Genomic DNA, 6,020 nt, shown 5'->3' with positions numbered 1-6,020 from the left:
AGCTACACGGGTGACGGACACCCACTCAGCTACAACTTCGTTACACGGGTGACCAACACCCACTTAGCTACACGGGTGACCAACACCCACTCAGCTACACGGGTGACCAACACCCACTCAGCTACACGGGTGACTAACACCCACTCAGCTACACGGGTGACCAACACCCACTCAGCTACACGGGTGACTAACACCCACTCAGCTACACGGGTGACCAACACCCACTCAGCTGTACTGACACGGGCTCTTACGCCCCGTAGCCTTCCGGGACACACCCAGCCGGGGTGCCCGTCTCGGCTCTGGGTACCACCGTCCCGACCCACACGGGCGTCGGACTACGGTCCCCCCAGTCTCGGCTCCGAGCCACACAGGGCCCCGGTCCCCACAAGGACGGCGGGACTAGGGGTCTCGGGCCCCTACCTCCTCCACCCCGTCTTCGGTCTTCAACTGGTTAACACTGACCACGAGTGCTCTCGCGCGTCCCCCTTTATACCCCTCCTGCGGACGTCGCTGAGAGTACCCACTTATCTGACCAATCACTGCGCACTCGCTACGATCCTCTTTTCCCAGCTTGTGTGAGCGCGCCTCACCACCGGCGCGCGCGTCCATGCCACGCCCACATCGCGTGCCCAACCCCGCGCCCCGTGATCCATCACTGCCGGCGCACGTCAATACCACCACTACATCACCCCCTACCACATAGCTCGCAGCCGACCCGGCTGCTAATAAAACATACAACACCCCTTCACTCCCATGTGTGCCCCGTAACATAACACAAACCCTAACAACACAACATGAACACCGCAATCCGCAAAACCCAGCAACCGCCACACCCGCAACAAGAACAACATGCACAATCCGGCGAGTGGCAACGATACTGTGTATGCGGAAAGAGTAACAATAAAAAAAAATTTCTTTAATCATTTTCTCTTCTTTTCTCTCCGACTCATGCAGCGTCCCAATGTCCGAGCGTCCCTTGAACGGGACATTACCCCGGCAGAGGGGGAAGCCGGCAACGAAGTCGGGCTTTAACAAAAAAAGAAAAAAAAAATGTCTTTTTTTTTTTTCATGAAAAGTGTTGCGTCCTTGCCCGAGTCCGCCTTGCCGGACCGTCGTACGGCACAGGACGCAGTTGGCCATCCGGCGGCGCCGGCAGTTCAGGAAGGCATGGGCCAGGCATCGGGGCTCCGCGCGAGCCGCGGGGTTCCGGTTCCCGACGGTCAACAGCCGTCAGGTCCGAGACACCTGGGGGTGGGTCAGGTGGAGACACGTGAGGATCAGCCTGCGACACATCCCTCCCCGAGTCGACGGTCACATCACACGCTCGGTCGTCACGGCACAACCCGGGGTCACGCGGCGCCGCGTAGGGTTTCAGTCGGGAGGGGTGCACGTACCAACGGCGTTTTCCCCATTTAATCTGTATACTCTGGGGTCGTGCAACCCGCACAATTTCCACCGGTCCCCTCCATGGTCTCAACAGTTTGGGGGACGTAGCCAACGGTGCGTGTGGACAATGCAGCCAGGCCTTATCGCCCGGTTCCCAATTGTGCGTATGCACCTTCCGTTCATGCAATCGCTCGTTCGCGATCTGCCGAGAGCGTGAATTCAGTCTCGCAGCCTCTCGCGCCTCAGCCAATTTGGCGATGTTAAACTTAATGTGGTCTGCCAATTTAGAATTTGCACGTGGCTGTGAAATCCCCAGTTGGACGTCCATGGCCGGATCAGCCTCTCGCCCATACATCAGAAAAAATGGAGAAAACCCCGTCGCCGCATGGGGTGCCATCCGATAGGCCGCTAGTACCCCCGGTACCTGTAAGTCCCAATCCACCTGGTCGTCGCATACCTGTTGGCACAGCATAGACGTAATCGTCCTGTTCAGACGTTCAACCATACCGTCAGTCTGCGGGTGGTACGGGGAGGTACGTACTTTCTTTGTACCCAACAGGTCGCACACCTCGCGCAACAAAACACTCGAAAAGTTTTTCCCTTGATCCGTCAGCAAGCGTTCGGGGGCGCCTTTGTCCAAAACGTAACCTTGGACAAAGGCGTCCGCCACTGCCGCAGCCGACTGGTTGGCGAGTGGCCACGCCATGGGCCAGCGGGTGAAGTACTATACGCCAACCAGCAGGAACTTATTTCCCCGAGGTGTAGTGGGAAAGGGCTCCAAGATGTCTAGCGCGACCAATTCGTTCGTGCGCGAAACTTGAATGGATTGAAGCGGTGGATTAGCCGCTATTGGTGGCGGTTTTCTTTTAGCGCACCCTACACACCCCTTAAGAATGTTCGCCACGTCACTGCCCATCCCAGGCCAATAGTAGTCTCGCTGAATGAGGGCGAGCGTTTTGTGAAACCCCAGATGCATGAGTCGTTCATGGGCAGCCAGGACGACCTTACCCCGTACAGCAACCGGCACCACAAGCATGTGACGCCGGGACATGGAGTCCCACTTCATCAAGAGGCCCTGTCTGCACACCCAGGAACCGACCCGCGTTTCCCCGCCCTCGGGAACGTTAACCTTCCGACGTAGCGCGAGTAGGGAGCTGTCGGCCATTTGCAGACGGCCCCACTCGATGAGAGGCAATGCTAACAGCGAGTCCCTCCCCGTGGGGGCGTCGACCCCCGTAGTATCCGTGGCGGCTAGCACCACTTCCGCGGGGACATCGACAGAAGGTTTACACCGCGCCGATCCCAACTGACATGCGCATTCCGTACGCGTCGGCAACCGTGACAATGCATCCGCATTCGAGTGGCGCAACCCCTTGCGGTAAATCGTCGTGAATTGGTAGTCCTGAAGGACCTCCAACCATCGGGACAATTGGCCGGATGGCTGCGCCACCCGCATAGCGTATTGGAGAGCCGCATGGTCCGTGCGAACCGTAAAGTGACGGCCATACAGATACGGCCTGAATTGCTGTATAAAAAACACAATCGCCAGCAATTCACGCCGTGTCACGCAGTAGCGTTGTTCCGCGGGGGACAGAACCCTGCTACCGTAGGCGACCACCCGTTCGACTCCCCCGACCACCTGTGAGAGCACTCCCCCCGATACCCGTGTTACTGGCATCCGTGTCGAGCACAAACGGTTGCGTGAATCGGGGTAACACAAGGGGGGAGCCTGCACCAAGGCGTCACGAAGGGAGCAGAACGCGGCCTCCTCCTCCGGCCCCCAGTGAAACCGCACCCCTTTAGCCGTCAAGGCGTGCAGGGCCTGGCTATGGTGGCAAACTGTTTGACAAAACGACGGTAATAGGAGGCAAATCCTATGAAGCTGCGGACTTCAGTAACAGAGGTCGGTGTTGGCCATGAGCCGACGCATTGCGTCTTAGCAGGGTCCGTCGAGATCCCTGAACGGCTAACGATATGGCCCAAATACCTGACCGATTCCCGAAGCAGAAAACATTTAGCCGGTTTAAATTTAAGCTTCGCAGAACGCATCCTGAGAAACACTGCCCTCAGTCGCTGGAGGTGCTCCTCAAAAGTTCGGCTGAAAACGATGATATCATCGAGGTAATTCAAACAGGTGTCCCATTGAAGGCCTGACAAAACCAATTCCATGAGCCTCTGGAACGTGGCAGGAGCGGAATGTAAACCCATGGGCAATCGGTTGAACTCAAATAGGCCTCCCGGTGTCCGGAAAGCGGTTTTAGGTTTTGATTCGTCATCGAGGGGCAATTGCCAAAATCCCGAAAGCAAATCGAGCGTCGAAAAAAAACTGTGCTCCTGCCAAGGCATCCAGCGACTCATCCATCCTGGGGAGCGGATACGCATCGGCCATTGATATTTTGTTTAGGCGGCGGAAATCAACACAGAACCGCAGGGATCCATCCTGTTTTTTAACCAAGACGATAGGAGCACCCCACGGACTGGAAGAGGGCGCAATGATGTCGGCCGCCAACATGTCATTTACTGCCGACTGCACATGCTCCTTCTCGGCTGGACTGAGCCGGAAGGGATTCTGTCGAATAGGGGCCGCGTCCCCAGTCTCTATGTGGTGGCGCAACAGGTCTGTGCAGCCAATGTCGTACTTGTGCCTGCTAAACACGTCAGCGAACTCGAGCAGCAAGCCCCTCAATGCACCCAACTGCACACTGGACAAGGTACTGGACCCGGCACACAACGAGTCCAACCACTCCGTCCCCTCCTCACTTTGGGGATGCATATCGACATGTGAATCGGCGTGAGCAACGAGCTGTTCCTCGACGGGTAGCGGCGCGGCGTGAGCGAGCACCGTTCCCCGCGTAATCACGGCCGGCCGCGACCCCGTATTCAGGACCACAACGAACGGCTCACTGTCCCCCCTCACCATGGTCTGGGCCACCGCTAAGTCGAGGTCCCCTTTAGCCCTGTTAGACGGCCCCAATAGAACTCCCTGCGCCCCCGCATCCGCCCCAAGGGGTTTTCTCAACCGAAGGGGTACCAACATTTGCGATCCCGGGGGCACCCGTACAGTCCGGGTTGCCAGCGCCTGCACCGTCGCACAAGCCGTGCGTATCTTATTTGGACTCTTCAAAAACTCAACCCGCCGACCCGACGGAAGCTCAATGCAGGCCTGGTCTATGAGAATTTTTATGGAAATTTTAGACAGAAAGTCCGTGCCTAGTAAACAAGGAACGGCCAACGATGATGATACAAAAATAGGACCCGCCAATTTAATGTCGCCAATACAAATATTCGCCCGAATCTGGCCGATGATTCCCAAAGATCCCCCGTTTGCCGCGTAAAATGGTACGTCCACCGGCAGAAGTGGTCGACATTGTACGGGAAGAATATTATAAATAAGGTCCGAAATAATAGTGGCCGACGCACCCGTGTCCACGAGTACCCGGACCTCAACCCCGTCAATGTACCCCGTTATCACGGACGACCCGGCCGACGCAGCCACAATCCTGTGGGCCAATTCGGACCACTCGACTGCCTTCGGGCCGTACGCGGACCCCTCTCGCCGAACCGAACCCCCGGCGCCCATACACGGTCCCCCCACCGCTAAGCGGCGACCCGAACGTGCCGTGCGTGTGGACCGAACGTGTGAGGTGCCGCGACTTGCCGGGTTCAGTTGGGATGTCTTGAGTCCCTGGTCGTCGTCCGGACGTGGTCCCGCGGTGCGTTGACGCGGGGCCCGGCACCCGGACGCGACGTGGCCCCGAAGGCCGCAGTTGTAGCAGACGACGAGGGACGCCGTAGGTTTCGGTTGCTCCAGCTTGCGGGAGGAGCGTGTGGGCGAACGACCTCCCGTTCTCCACTCCCCCGGCCTCGAACCAGCGAAGGCCTCCTCCCGAGGCACAGCAGGCTGAGGTCCGATGATCGTGGCGGCCAGTGCCCCGTTCTCCACCGATGCGCAGACGACCATCGGCTTCCGCTGTAGGACCTCGTAAGCATGGATACTCGTGGCAATCCCCAGGGAGCAGATGTCCATCTCGTCCGCCGTATTAATGGGAACTCCCAATCCGTGAGCCAGCGCCAGCAGCTGCTCCGTCACCATGGCGTCCTTCCCCTCCTTGTCCATGCGGGGAAAAGCTGAATCCGCCAGGGCGAGCAGCGCCGTGCGATAGGCGAGCGTTGTTTCTCCAACCACCTTCCGCCGATCGTAGAACTGGTGGCGACAGGTCGAGGGCGGCCCGAACACCTTGGCCAACAGGTGCAGCGCGGCCTGGAGCGTTGAGCGGGACGACCTCGGGGCAGACGTGAAGGCCGCAAGCGCGTCGTCGTCGAGCATCGCTGGCAGCGCGCGCAGGGCAGTGGTGTCGGACCACCCCGACATTTCTTGATGCGCGATGAACCGTCGCTGGAAGGCTCCCCAGTCGCCCCCGTTTGCCTTGAACACCGACAGCGCGGCAATCGTTGCTGGAGAACTCGATCGTCGTCGTCGTCGTTGGAACGATTTTCCCGCGCGCCGCTGTGGTTGTAGAAAATGTTGGCTCCCTCTGCAGGCGCAAAATGGAGAGCTCCGGCGCTCGCCGATGACGCGGGCTGCGCTGTGTGGAGACCTCTGGCCACGTGGTGTCCGCGTTTCCCGCCAACCG

This window comes from Lethenteron reissneri, chromosome 2, assembly GCF_015708825.2.
Source record: "Lethenteron reissneri isolate LAM-NWPU_2019-01 chromosome 2, ASM1570882v1, whole genome shotgun sequence".
Taxonomy (NCBI): Eukaryota; Metazoa; Chordata; class Hyperoartia; order Petromyzontiformes; family Petromyzontidae; genus Lethenteron; species Lethenteron reissneri.
The sequence above is the reverse complement of the archived record's forward strand: the minus strand, read 5'-3'. Positions refer to the sequence as shown.